The sequence below is a fragment of the Helianthus annuus genome, chromosome 4 (genome assembly GCF_002127325.2).
Source record: "Helianthus annuus cultivar XRQ/B chromosome 4, HanXRQr2.0-SUNRISE, whole genome shotgun sequence".
Classification (NCBI taxonomy): Eukaryota; Viridiplantae; Streptophyta; class Magnoliopsida; order Asterales; family Asteraceae; genus Helianthus; species Helianthus annuus.
In genome coordinates, this window is record NC_035436.2 from 178356067 (window position 1) to 178371224 (window position 15158).

The window sequence follows — 15158 nt, forward strand, 5'->3', positions numbered from 1 at the left end:
GCTTCGATTCGATTCCTATGTGCTTAGTTTGACCTTAGCTTCGATATAATCTTTTCCTATGTGCTTAGTTTGACCTTAGCTTCGATTCCATGGGTTTTTTCGCAGTAAATAAGTCCCTGGAACTCCGGCAAAAAGGCTCCAAAGTCCACTGATTGTTTTTGTTTTCATGTAATCTTTGTTAAACTTAACCAAACTTGAGTTTTCTCATCTCAAACCTATGTCCTAATGCTTATAACCTCATCTATGGTTAGTTAGGCTTAAAAACAAGGTTGAGACATGTTAAATCAGAGGTTAAAACCTCACAAACATTCTGTTTTAGTTAGGGTTTTACCCACAAGAAGTGTTCAAGCTTGAAGCTTGATGTAAGTGTGATTATTAGACTAGCTTGGGCTATCTTTCATAAAATTCCACTCACTTCTTGATGTTTTCTCATAGATTAGTTGTTGTATTTCATTATCTTTGTAAGTTCATGACCCTCCTTGGTTGTTTTTACATCAAGTGTAGTGGTGAACACTTAAGAGGTGCCTAAATGGAAGCTTGTTCTTCCTACCTCCTACATGATTTCCATGATACTTAGAGGTACCTAAATGGAGACATTAATCTCCTACCTCATGCTTGAACCATAGGACCTTGTAATCTATATATTATCTAATTATTCCATATGTATACCTAAGTAACTAAACTTGATAATAACTTAATAGTTACTTGTCAAGAATATGTTACATCATCTATGACCATGCCCTTGCTACGACTCTAATGGACCTTTGAATCCATGAAATCATACAAACTCTTTTGAGTTTTAATAGTGTCAAGAACAAGAGTTATGTTTACAAGATGATTATTTTCACTTATGTTATTTTCCATACCTTTTAGACTCCGAATCTATAATCTTCCGGTTTCCCCAAACTCACACACCTATGTTTTCCTCGTGTAGAAGGACTAGGTGCTCCAAACTAATCCATCCATCAAAAGCACTCGCGGGATTTCAAGTAGGAAAGCTTGCAAAAACCGTGAGTATACTCGATCTCTTTCCCCTTTAACCATTTTGGGATGCAACACGTATATTATACAAAATGAAACTCAAACTATTTTTAACATACTCTATCCATGCTTAACATGAAACTATGTGTGGTACTTGTTATTCTCGTATGCTATGTAAACTACTTGGTCGATATATGCTCATTAACTTTGCTAGCCTCCCTTAACAATTATAGCGCTATAGGATTAACGCACCGCTAGTTAGACTTGGGGTATTGTTAAGTTAAACATGTTACCTCCCGCTACTCTATTGGGATTGGGCTATTTTAACGCGTTGTATACTCGGGGTTTGAACATATTGTACGCCATATTTGCATACTAGTACTCATATATTATGGTTCATGTTGGATATGAGCACTTTTTATTCTGTTTATGCTATGTAACAAAACCTGTATACTCGCCTTTGCTTTTGCATTGAATTCTATTTTAATACATGTTGCAGGTTAATTGATGAAGTGATGTTACAAGATGAAACAAGATTTAGGGTGGACTAGATACACACCTAGATTAATCTATCTTTTGTTGTTATGTTACAATTTGAAACAATGTTGTTATTTTTTATTTGAATCTTGTATGACAATTAGTCTTGAAATGAAATTTGAATTAAATTAATATTGTCACATAGTGTTATGAAGTCTCTTGCAATCTACGCACTTCGTCTCATCCCGATGTTTCCGCCATCGGTTGGGGTGTGACAGATTGGTATCAGAGCCATAACTATAGGGAATTAGGAAAAGTAGGAATGCTTTTACCTAGTCTATAGTTTTAGAGCCTTATTTTTACGTTTTGCTCGAAACTACTTGCATGCTACTTTAATTACTTCTTATTTATCATCTCTTTATCTTTTAAACATATATGCCATTTATGTGTTGATACTTGATATGCCATTCTTATGTGTTAATACTTGTTTAATTATGTGTTAATATTTGTTTTAATATTCCATTCTTTATGTGTTATTCTTGACATGTTTATACTTGCTTGTTTAACCTTCGACATACGCTTTTCCTCATATATTTAACTCGACTATTCTAAATCCGAAAACACTCATATCATATAAACGAGACGACTTCACCAAAATAGGCGTGAAATCCACAATTTGGTGAACGACTCTTAATCTACCTATTCGTTTTTTCACGAAATTCGTCATCAAGTTAGGAGTGAAGTCCTCACCTTGATGAAGAATTTCAATTTCAAATTCTAGTGGACCCTCGTCAATGTGTCAAAATTAATTTTGATCCGACGAGTACCAACCACACTTAGGGTACGAAATCGTCAAGTTAGGGGTGAAACCCGCATCTCGTCGACTAGTCCCACTCCTTGATTTTTCATAAATCTCGCCAAGTCTCGAATTTTTGATTGAATTGGAGCATGTAGTAACCGGAAGGGTGAATACCGTTAACCGACTTGTCGGCGAGAGTATACCACCTATTAGGCCAAAGCATGCTTCACAATTTCAAAAGACTTTTCGACCACTTCGGTTAGTCAAAGTTCCATTTTGGAACTATCCAAATTTTAATCGAACTTACACTTTATTATTTTCGATCTCTTATGATGCAATTCTCTCTTCTCAATTTTGAACCATTTTTGAGATTTCACTTTTGCGCATACATCATACTATTACCTTTCATACGATTTTTCACTATTAGCATGCATAATTTCACGTAATTTTATTTACACTTTTTGTAACAACAAGTGGAGACATATCATCGAGATATGAGTGATTTTCTTACCTTGACAATTAACTCCGCTTCTTTTTCTCATCTTACAACGACCTCGCCAACGGGTTAGGGGTGATTCCCTTACCTAGGTGATCGTTACCGATACTTTCTTTTAATAGACTATATTATGTAAACACGATCATGCTTATATATGAACGAATTGTTTATATGAACGAATTTCTTATCCTACAATCTATTTTCATATAGTTCACACACAATATTCTTAACTTTTACCATAAACGCTTATTCCTCGATTTTCAAAATTCACAAAATGCTACTTATCAACCTAGTTGGTCTAATAAATCCATTGCCCACGAAATTTTGTATTCAACGTAACTATTGGAACAAGCTCACCTCCTATCATTAAACCAGAAATTTCTATCTTCAATTGGGAATCAAACCATTTTTTTTTTCGCACACATCTATAAAATATTACCAATACTATTCAATCATTTACTAAAACTTCTTTCTAAATCAATTAAAAGTTTTATTAAAGACGCTTTTTCAACAATCACTAAGTTCATATACCAAAATCCTCTTTTCTTAAGAATCAACGTTGTCACAAGAATCTCTAAACCCCGAATTTCTTCGTTAATGAAAAGTTATTTAAAACAATGCAACCTTGTGTACTTCTAGAACCTTTTCAACCATTATTCAATACGTCAATTAAATTTAAAACGTATGGGCAAGGAAACTTCATAAGAACCAATAATTTTTCAACTTATGTAAATTAAAAAAAAAACAAGAGTAGCATTTCATTCTTTTACAAAGTACCATTTCACGCAACCAATAGATATTGTATATTCTCTTCAACTTCACAACCTAGACTCCACATTCCAAATGGACTCAATCTATTTTGATTCCACTTTTCTCAAACGACTATACATACCTACCATTTTACACGTTTTAGTCAATACATCACAACAATCGCACGCATATGATTTGTTTTCTTTTCTTTCCTACCCAAAACTTCATGCTTAAATTCGTATATTTCGATTAATATTGTAAACAAAAATCGTTATTACTTACACTCATACTTATACATTTTATGTCTACACTCATATACATACTTACACATTTATGTTATAACCCAAAAATTCATACATTTTACGTTTATACCCATACTCACAATTGTACATTTACTCCATACTTATATTCATGTTTATATTTGTATCCATGTTCATATATTTTACGTTTATATTCACACTTACACACTTTTCATACTTAAACGTGTTTTACACTTGTATTCACGTTCGTAAGCATGCTCATGCATCTTACGTTCATACTCATACTCATAATCATATTCATACTCACACGTTGTGTATTCATATGTATACTCGTATTCACACTCGTACTCGTGTTTATACTCTCACTTATACGACTTATGTTATACTCGTACTCGCATTTATACTCTCATTTATACGGTTTATGCTATACTCGTACTCGCGTTTATACGATTTATGTCATACTCGTACTCGCATTTATACTCACGTTTATACGATTTCTGTTATACTCGTACTTATGTTTATACTCTCATTTATACGAATTGTGTTTATACTCATGTCATTCGTTTGTGTTCAAATTGCACTCACATTGGTACTCATTTTTCATATGTGTCATGTTTATACTTATGATCATACTATTAACCATGCGTTGTCGTTATGCTTGCATGTGTCTTCATATTTAAAACTTATACCATGCTCATGCTTTTATTCATACTCACAATTTATACTTTCGCACCTATATGCGAGCGAAACCCGAGGGATTTGCTTACGTTGGTCTTATACTATTTAGCAAAGACGCTTATATGCTACATTTCTATACACAGACACAATCTTATGTCAGAATTTATGTATACCTTAATTCATACGCAACTAGTACAATCTATGCGAATCATGCGACGATCAATATAATCGCGGGTGCACACGGGATTACAATGATAGGCGTATGAGAACCATAGAGTGTACTACTGTGTATGGTAAGACACAGAACGTAACATTGCACCGAATAACGAAACGGACGTAACGATCGAAACATGGTGGATACGCCGCTGGTACATCCTATATATAAGTGTTTCCACCATATTACTAAACTTTCGTAAAACGTGCCATGAGAAATTCGGTATTTTGCAGACCTTTTTGGACGTAATACAAACTTTAAACAACTCACAAACGCATTATAACCGATTATCCACGACGAGACTTCATTCTTAACGCGCTACTTTCATCTATCCAATACCTATGCCATACTTATACTTGCTTTCTTTAAGAGTCAATCGTTCACTTCTATACTCATATTATTCTCCATTATCCTTTTCGTTATTAAGAACCTCGTTCCCAATCAAGCCTGTTTAAACGTTTGAATCCTAACTTATCTCCTTGCCTTTAAAACCATCTTCCTATTCTTTACTCTTGTGTAAACATACTTAGTAGACCGATATCACTCTATTTTAAGTACTCAAACTTCTCGTTCCTCTTAATGAACAATTTTTTTTTCAAATATGTGATTTCATATAATCCTTAAAACTTTCTACGCAAACTACCCCACTTTCATCAAATACAAACCATTATGATTCAAAGATCTCCTTTGGGAATACAATATGCTTTTTAATCAACTCCAAATTTTGTTATTCAGAAACTTGTTTAACTTGTTTTACCTATACACCTTTCACTCATGCTTATGCCTCAAAATCATTTTAGCCAAACAAATTCTCCCACAAACATATTTTGTTGTTCTCCAAACTTCCTCACTTTTCAAACATTTCAAAATTTCCAAGTCTCATTTTTCACCTTTTACCATAAACGCTTTCAAGACTTCCTCTGGAATAAATTTCGGGACGAAATTTCCTAAAGGAGGGGAGACTGTAACGCCCTGCATTTTCGTACTTTCTATATTTGGAAACCCTTGCTTGAAATTCTATCTTTGGAAAGTTTTGTGTTCTTGTAATCGTCGTTTCGACATAATCTTTGTAGAATCCGAGACTTAAATCACAACGAAATTCTCGTTTGAACGGAATACTTTTCAAGGATTCTTGATTCTTTATTTGACCTTAGCTTCGATTCCATGGGTTTTTTACAGTAAATAAGTCCCTGGAACTCCGGCAAAAAGGCTCCAAAGTCCACTGATTGTTTTTGTTTTCATGTAATCTTTGTTAAACTTAACCAAACTTGAGTTTTCTCATCTCAAACCTATGTCCTAATGCTTATAACCTCATCTATGGTTAGTTAGGCTTAAAAACAAGGTTGAGACATGTTAAATCAGAGGTTAAAACCTCACAAACATTCTGTTTTAGTTAGGGTTTTACCCACAAGAAGTGTTCAAGCTTGAAGCTTGATGTAAGTGTGATTGTTAGACTAGCTTGGGCTATCTTTCATAAAAATCCACTCACTTCTTGATGTTTTCTCATAGATTAGTTTTTTTATTTCATTATCTTTGTAAGTTCATGACCCTCCTTGGTTGTTTTTACATCAAGTGTAGTGGTGAACACTTAAGAGGTGCCTAAATGGAAGCTTGTTCTTCCTACCTCCTACATGATTTCCATGATACTTAGAGGTACCTAAATGGAGACATTAATCTCCTACCTCATGCTTGAACCATAGGACCTTGTAATCTATATATTATCTAATTATTCCATATGTATACCTAAGTAACTAAACTTGATAATAACTTAATAGTTACTTGTCAAGAATATGTTACATCATCTATGACCATGCCCTTGCTGCGACTCTAATGGACCTTTGAATCCATGAAATCATACAAACTCTTTTGAGTTTTAATAGTGTCAAGAACAAGAGTTATGTTTACAAGATGATTATTTTCACTTATGTTATTTTCCATACCTTTTAGACTCCGAATCTATAATCTTCCGATTTCCCCAAACTCACACACCTATGTTTTCCTCGTGTAGAAGGACTAGGTGCTCCAAACTAATCCATCCATCAAAATCACTCGCGGGATTTCAAGTAGGAAAGCTTGCAAAAACCGTGAGTATACTCGATCCCTTTTCCCTTTTACCATTTTAGGATGCAACACGTATATTATACAAAATGAAACTCAAACTATTTTTAACATACTCTATCCATGCTTAACATGAAACTATGTGTGGTACTTGTTATTCTCGTATGCTATGTAAACTACTTGGTCGATATATGCTCATTAACTTTGCTAGCCTCCCTTAACAATTATAGCGCTATAGGATTAACGCACCGCCCGTTAGACTTGGGGTATTGTTAAGTTAAACATGTTACCTCTCGCTACTCTATTGGGATTAGGCTATTTTAACATGTTTTTTTACTCGGGTTTGAACATATTGTACGCCATATTTGCATACTAGTACTCACATATTATGGTTCATGTTGGATATGAGCACTTTTTATTCTATTTATGCTATGTAACAAAACCTGTATACTCGCCTTTGCTTTTGCATTGAATTCTATTTTAATACATGTTGCAGGTTAATTGATGAAGTGATGTTACAAGATGAAACAAGATTTAGGGTGGACTAGATACACACCTAGATTAATCTATCTTTTGTTGTTATATTACAATTTGAATCAATGTTGTTATTTTTTATTTGAATCTTGTATGACAATTAGTCTTGAAATGAAATTTGAATTAAATTAATATTGTCACATAGTGTTATGAAGTCTCTTGCAATCTACGCACTTCGTCTCATCCCGATGTTTCCGCCATCGGTTGGGGTGTGACACTAAGACACTCAATTTAAACCACAACACCAGGAGTACAAACTAACATCAGAATTGTATTATACAGCTTGCTCTACCACATCAGCTACAATTAACATATAACTTCCTAGCACGTAGGGAAGACTGTTTAACACTTCAGCGACACCACAAAGACGTTTCTAGACACATAATTATCCTCATGAAAACAACATACATCATCAGGACGCAGTACCCCCCCCCCAGGTAAATATCATCCACCTCCACCCATATATAATGGCCATCAATATCATCATGACATGTTGCCCCTCACAAGCGTTGATCATCAACATCATTAACATCCGTAAGATGCTACAATCACAGATAATCACATAGACACGACCACAACAGTCCAGGACATCGTCATCCCATTACAATGAATAACCTATGCACCTCATTTAGTTGTTCTAAACCATATCTCATTATCTGTAAGGACACAACGGTTTATTGACATATACATTCCCACTAACGTATACCTGTCAACATTTATCCACATATTAGACTACTCTACTACATGTCACGACACACCTACTTTCCTAGCCTTTCATCCTCTAGGCATGAAAGAATTCTAGAACTGTGACACTTTGGATTTTCCCGGACAACCTTTCGATGTAACATGTGTGTACGTAAACTATTAAGTGAAAAATTATGAATTGCTTGTTATTACGTGTTGTGTGCATATATGTACGTATATATATATATATATATATATGAGTTATATACGAACCGAAACCTCAACCCGACTCGAGACCCGGAGTGGTCTCGAGTGAACAGTGAATTGGGCCGGTCAGGGCCAAAGCCCATCCTCAACCCACTCGGTATATGTAAGCCGGTCACACACACTCTCCAAACTTTCCCTCATTTTCACCAACACCCTCATCATTCTCTCATCACTCTCTCTCACTAAGAACCCTAAAAAAAAACCTAAGAACTCTAGCAACCAAAACCACCTCCTTTTCCCTCTTCCTCTCTCGGATCAAGTAGACAAACAACAAGGAGGATCGGCCGGATCAATCTTCACCCGAACACCCCCTTTCTTACACCTCAAGTTAGCCGGTTAGTGCTTTTTGGCTTGAATGTGATCTTCTTTATTTTGTGCTTAACTATGTTTGTTTAATGATTGTTTTGCCATGTTTTGTGTGAATAAAAGTATGTGAAATGGATAACCGGTTAGCATGCTTTTGTTTCGAAATGTTTGATAGTATATGGTTCATGGTTAAGAAATTAAAGGAGTAGTGTTGAACATGCTTTGATAAGTTAAGAACCAAAACCGAATGATTGTTGCTAATTGTGATGTTTTGGCCAAATATTATTACATGTTTGATTATGATTGTCATCCGATTGTTAATAAAGGCTCGGTTAAGGATTTTATGCATAATTTAGAATGATCGTTCATTGTGGTTATGAATGTGTTTGAATGTGGTTGATAAATGAAGAACACTTTGAAGGTTACTTAAATATTTCAAATATGCTTTGTTTGATCTGTTTTGTGCACATTTTAGACAAGAAAACATGTTTAGTGGGTATAGTACACTGATTTCATGAAATTGCAATATCATTGGTTAGTACAGTTTGCAGGTTCGAGAAGGCCTTCTTGTGCACGTAATCACGGTTGCGAGTCGTAACCTTTGGTTGCGACTCGAGACCACATCAAGTCTTGTCGAGATCTCCCGGTTGCGAGTCGCAATCAACGCGTATCGAATCCGGTTGCGAGTCGTAACCACTGCTGCTAAGTCGGAACTGCTAGTTGCGAGTCGGAACCTCTGGTTGCGAGTCGTAACCAAAACGTGATGAACCGAGACCTCAGTTGCGAGTCGTAACCTCGGTTGCGAGTCGCAACCACCCTTGTCTCGACTGGACTATTTTGGTGTTATTGGGCTTTGACTGTTGGGCTTTCTGTTGACTGGACTGCATGTTGTTACTGCTGATTATATGTTAGGGCTGACCCAATAACCCAACTGTTTGTGTATTCGCATGTTATACGTGTTTGCTATATGTATTGCCATACGTGTTCGCTATGTGTTTACTGGTACCCGACTTGACCCATATTTGGTAACCATGTTAGGACGTGGTGACCAACATACTTGACCGGGTAAAAATATCTACCGAGCAACCCAAGGTGAGTTCACAACTTAAAAGCATGCGTCCCGGTGGTTTGGGACACGAGACTAAAACAACCCTATCCCCTTGTAAAGGGGATACCATTTACATTCCTTCCCTAGTTACTGGGAACAAACTTACTTTTCCTTCCCTTGTCATTGGGAAACCTTTTAGTTAATTACTGTTTATACGGAATGCAACCAAACGGCACTAAACGCAACTCTATCACTCAAGTCCCTACTACAAAATACCGATTAGTCGCCGGGGCCAGGCGAACGGGTTATTAGTTGATAGCGCTATTTAGGTTTTACCAGCCTCACACCGTGCCATGGTATGGGATCGGTCGTGAACTAATGTACTCAGGCATCCGTTAATGATGATAGAACATTGACATCGGGGCATCCTGCGGAAACGCAAACGGTTACCTAGTGTTCGGTATTGGAAAAACAGTTTAGTCGCTAACTTTTGGGGTAGCTCCCCATGGCATGTATAAACGGATAAATTAACTGGTGAAACAAGTTTTTGGTAATTAAAACTGGACAACTAGTGAACTCACTCAGCATTATTGTTGACCCCTTACTGCATGCTTTGCAGGTGGCCAGTGACTGGAGCAGCTGCTTGGGAAGTGTAGTGGTCGTCTGCCCGTGTGTTGGGCATTTATCATGCTTACCTTATGAACATTGTTTAAAACTGTTTACTTATGCTTCCGCTACTTATTACTGTTTGAACTTGAAACCTTAAACTCTGAACTTGATATTTGCTAATCTTATGGTTAGTAAGTATTACTTTTTATTATCAACTTAATTAGTCAGTATAATTGGTGGCTGGATCCTGGTCAGTCACGCCCTCGAAGCGGGTGTTATCCGCAGGTGGATTTTGGGGGTGTGACAGATTGGTATCAGAGCCATTGGTTATAGTGAACTTGGTTTTAAAAAGGGGAAAAATCTTTTTGAGAAAAACCAGACTATAACCCGTGACTCGTGACGACACTACACTCCAAGTGCAAGGCTCGACTTATCTGACCTCATAGCTCGGACCCATATTTACTTGCTTAATTGTCTTATGCTTTCTGCTTTACTATACGTACTAGTTTGCCTGATTAGATAGATACACCTTCTCTCTTCTATCTCATTCTCGCTATGTTACGACATCACACTCATACTATGTTTTCTGGTTATGAAGACAATGAGTGGACGCGGACGAGGAAACGTCAACATGACTCAGGCTCAGTTCACTAACCTGCTCAACACGGTGGCTGCAGCTTTCGCGGCTCACCCTATAGGTAAGCTCGTTGTTTTAGGATGTTTAGATCCTACCGCCACATCGTCTTTTCGCCTCTAAACCTATTTCGCTTCACTCGTCAGCCTGCGCCTGTGCAACCACGTGTCTGTACTTTCAAGACCTTCATGGATTGCAAGCCTCTTCCATTCAGTGGCACTGAGGGTGCCATAGGTCTCCTGCACTGGATCGAGAAGGTCGAAGCTGTCTTCGCTGTCTGCGAGTGTCCCCCTGCTAATTGGGTGAAGTTTGCTACTGGCACTCTTGAGGGAAGCGCTCTTTCATGGTGGAAGGCGCAAATTCAAATGCTTGGTTTGGAGACTGCAAACGCTACTGCATGGGAAGACTTCAAGGATATGATCAAGGAAGAGTACTGTCACAGGGATGACATCCACAAACTCGAGGACGAGTACTATGAACTCAAGATGGTTGGGTCAGAGATTGAGACCTACACCAAGCTGTCCAACGACTATGCTGCTCTTTGTCCAAACATGTCCCGACCCATGTACCGAAGGATCGAATTGTACATCAAGGGTTTAGTCCCAGAAATCAGGAGCCACGTAACCTCGGCCAACCTCACTGCCATACAGCCTGTGATTCGTCTTGCCCACAAACTCACTAACCAGGCTGTGGAGGAGGGCAGGTTGCCCAAAAGGATCAGTGCCGTGGAAGGAACTTCTGGTGATGGTAAACGAAAGTGGGATGGAAATCAGGGCAAGGATGCTAACTCTACTCAAGCCCCAGCTCAGCAAAGGAAAACCGACAACAACAAAGGCACTCAGCAACAGGGTGGCTACCGGGGAAGCTACCCTAAGTGCAACAAGTGTAACAGGCACCACAATGGGGCATGTAACAAGGGCCAGTGTCAGCGGTGCCACAAGATGGGGCACGAAGCCAAGGATTGCAGAAGTCAGTTCCCAGCAAGGCAGAATCAGCAACAACCCCAACAGCAACAACAGCAGGGAAACAATCGAGCATGTTTTAAATGTGGGGCAACAGGGCACATGCGAAAGGATTGCCCTGAACTGAATCAGAACCGCAACAACAATCAGGGAGCTGGGAACAGTGAGCAAAACAACAATGCTGGGAATGCAAGGGGAAGAGCTTTCGTGATTGGAGCTGGAGAAGCAAGGAACGACCCCAACGTCGTGGCGGGTAAGTTCCTACTTGATGATCGTTATGTTTCTGTGTTATTTGATTCCGGTGCCGATGCCAGTTATGTATCCCTTCGCATTAGTAAGAAACTTAAGCACCCGCCTGCCGTATTAAGTTCTAAGCACATCGTCGAGATAGCTAATGGTAGGAACATCGAGGCCACGCACGTGATCCACGACTGCACGCTAGAATTGTCTGGCCACACGTTTAGCATCGATCTTTTCCCTGTCAAGCTTGGAAGCTTCGACGTCGTCATTGGTATGGATTGGTTATCCAAACATCGCGCTGAGATCCTCTGTCAAGAGAAAGCAGTTCGTATACCTCGTCGTTCTGGCCAACCCCTCATCGTCCAAGGCAACAAAGGTGGAGAAGTCACAGGCATTATCTCGCTCCTGAAAGCCCAGAAGTGCTTACAAAAAGGGCACACCGCTATCCTAGCACTTGTCACCGATACCCACGAAAAGGAAAAGAGGATTGGAGATTTTCCTGTAGTACGTGACTATCCCGAGGTATTCCCTGAGGAACTACCTGGACTCCCTCCCCACCGTCAGGTCGAATTTCAAATCGAGCTAGCTCTCGGAGCAGCACCTATAGCTCGTGCACCGTACCGTCTAGCCCCTGCGGAACTGAAAGAACTCTCTACGCAACTACAAGAACTGTTGGATAAAGGATTTATCCGTCCTAGTTCATCACCCTGGGGAGCACCAGTACTCTTTGTCAAGAAGAAAGATGGCACATTCCGAATGTGCATTGACTATCGTGAGTTGAACAAGGTTACCATCAAGAATCGTTACCCTCTCCCGCGCATCGACGACCTATTCGATCAGCTGCAAGGATCGAGCTACTATTCTAAGATTGACCTACGGTCAGGTTATCATCAGTTGAGAGTACGTGACGAGGATATTTCCAAGACTGCATTTAGGACCCGTTATGGTCACTATGAATTTCTCGTTATGCCTTCGGAATGACCAACGCGCCGGCAGTGTTCATGGATCTCATGAACCGAGTGTGCAAGCCTTACCTCGACAAATTCGTGATTGTGTTTATCGACGACATCCTGATCTATTCGAAAAGTCAAGAAGAGCATGAACGACACCTACGCCTCATCCTCGAACTCTTACGCAAGGAGCAATTGTACGCCAAATTCTCGAAATGTGACTTCTGGCTTAGAGAGGTCCATTTCCTCGGCCATGTAGTTAATAAGAGCGGAATTCATGTTGACCCAGCTAAGATCGAATCGATAAAGAACTGGCCTACGCCTAAGACCCCCACTGAAGTTCGCCAATTCTTGGGTTTGGCAGGCTACTACCGCAGATTCATTCAGGGATTCTCAAGGATTGCACAACCCCTCACTATACTCACTCAGAAAGGCGTCGCCTACAAGTGGAATGAAGCGCAGGAATCTGCTTTTCAGAGGCTTAAGGATAACCTCTGTAGCGCTCCTATTCTTTCGTTGCCTGAAGGCACTGACGACTTTGTGGTTTACTGCGATGCGTCTATTCATGGGCTCGGTTGCGTGTTAATGCAACGCGAGAAAGTTATTGCCTACGCCTCTCGACAACTCAAGACGCATGAAAGGAACTACACTACGCATGACTTGGAACTGGGAGCAGTGGTTTTTGCTCTTAAGATATGGAGACATTACCTGTACGGTACCAAGTGCACTATTTACACCGATCACAGGAGTCTCGAGCATATCTTTAGGCAAAAGGAATTGAACATGCGACAACGTCGATGGGTCGAACTCTTGAATGACTACGAATGCGCCATCAAATACCATCCGGGCAAGGCCAATGTCGTGGCAGACGCCCTCAGCCGAAAGGACACTATACCAAAGCGCGTGCGAGCATTGCAACTTACCATCCAGTCTAACCTCCCTACCCAGATCCGAAATGCTCAAGCTGAAGCATTGAAACCGGAAAACATCAGGGCTGAGTCTCTGCGAGGGTCGAGGCAACGACTAGAACAGAAAGAAGATGGTGCTTACTATGTAACAGGGCGCATTTGGGTTCCACTCTATGGAGATTTACGTGAACTCGTGATGGACGAAGCCCACAAGTCCCGCTACTCAGTACATCCTGGTTCGGACAAGATGTACCACGACTTGAGGACTACATATTGGTGGCCTGGTATGAAGGCCCACATAGCAGCATACGTCAGCAAATGTTTGACTTGCGCAAGAGTCAAGATAGAATACCAGAAGCCAGCAGGTCTACTCCAACAACCAGAAATCCCGAAATGGAAATGGGAGCAAATTTCCATGGACTTTGTTACAGGGCTACCTAGGTCTCAACGCGGAAATGATACTATTTGGGTAATAGTGGATCGATTGACTAAGTCCGCGCACTTTCTGGCTATTAAGGAAACAGACAAGTTTTCTACCTTGGCGGGGATTTACTTAAAGGAAGTAGTTTCAAGGCACGGGGTGCCAACCTCAATTATTTCCGACCGAGACGCTCGATTTACTTCGGAATTGTGGCAAGCTATGCACAAATCCTTTGGCTCACGCTTGGACATGAGCACCGCTTATCACCCGCAAACGGATGGACAGTCCGAACGCACCATCCAAACTCTAGAAGACATGCTTAGAGCGTGTGTGATCGATTTTGGCAAGAATTGGGAGAAGCATCTACCGCTGGTAGAGTTCTCTTACAACAACAGCTACCACACTAGTATTCAGGCAGCACCTTTTGAGGCATTGTACGGTCGTAAATGCCGGTCACCTCTCTGCTGGGCGGAAATCGGTGATAGTCAAATCACGGGCCCAGAGATGGTGGTAGATACAACGGAAAAGATTGCCCAGATCAGACAACGCATGGCGGCAGCTCGTGACCGTCAGAAGAGCTACGCTGATAAGCGTAGGAAACCATTGGAATTCCAGGTCGGTGACCGGGTTCTACTTAAAGTCTCACCCTGGAAGGGTGTGGTTCGCTTTGGTAAACGGGGCAAGCTTAATCCACGATACATTGGACCATTCGAAATTACCGAGAAGATCGGTAAGGTTGCTTATAGATTGAACTTGCCTGAAAAACTGAGTGCGGTACACAACGTTTTTCACGTATCTAATCTGAAGAAGTGTCTATCAGATGAAACGCTCGTAATTCCTTTCAAGGAACTGACTATTGATGAACAGCTACACTTTACTGAG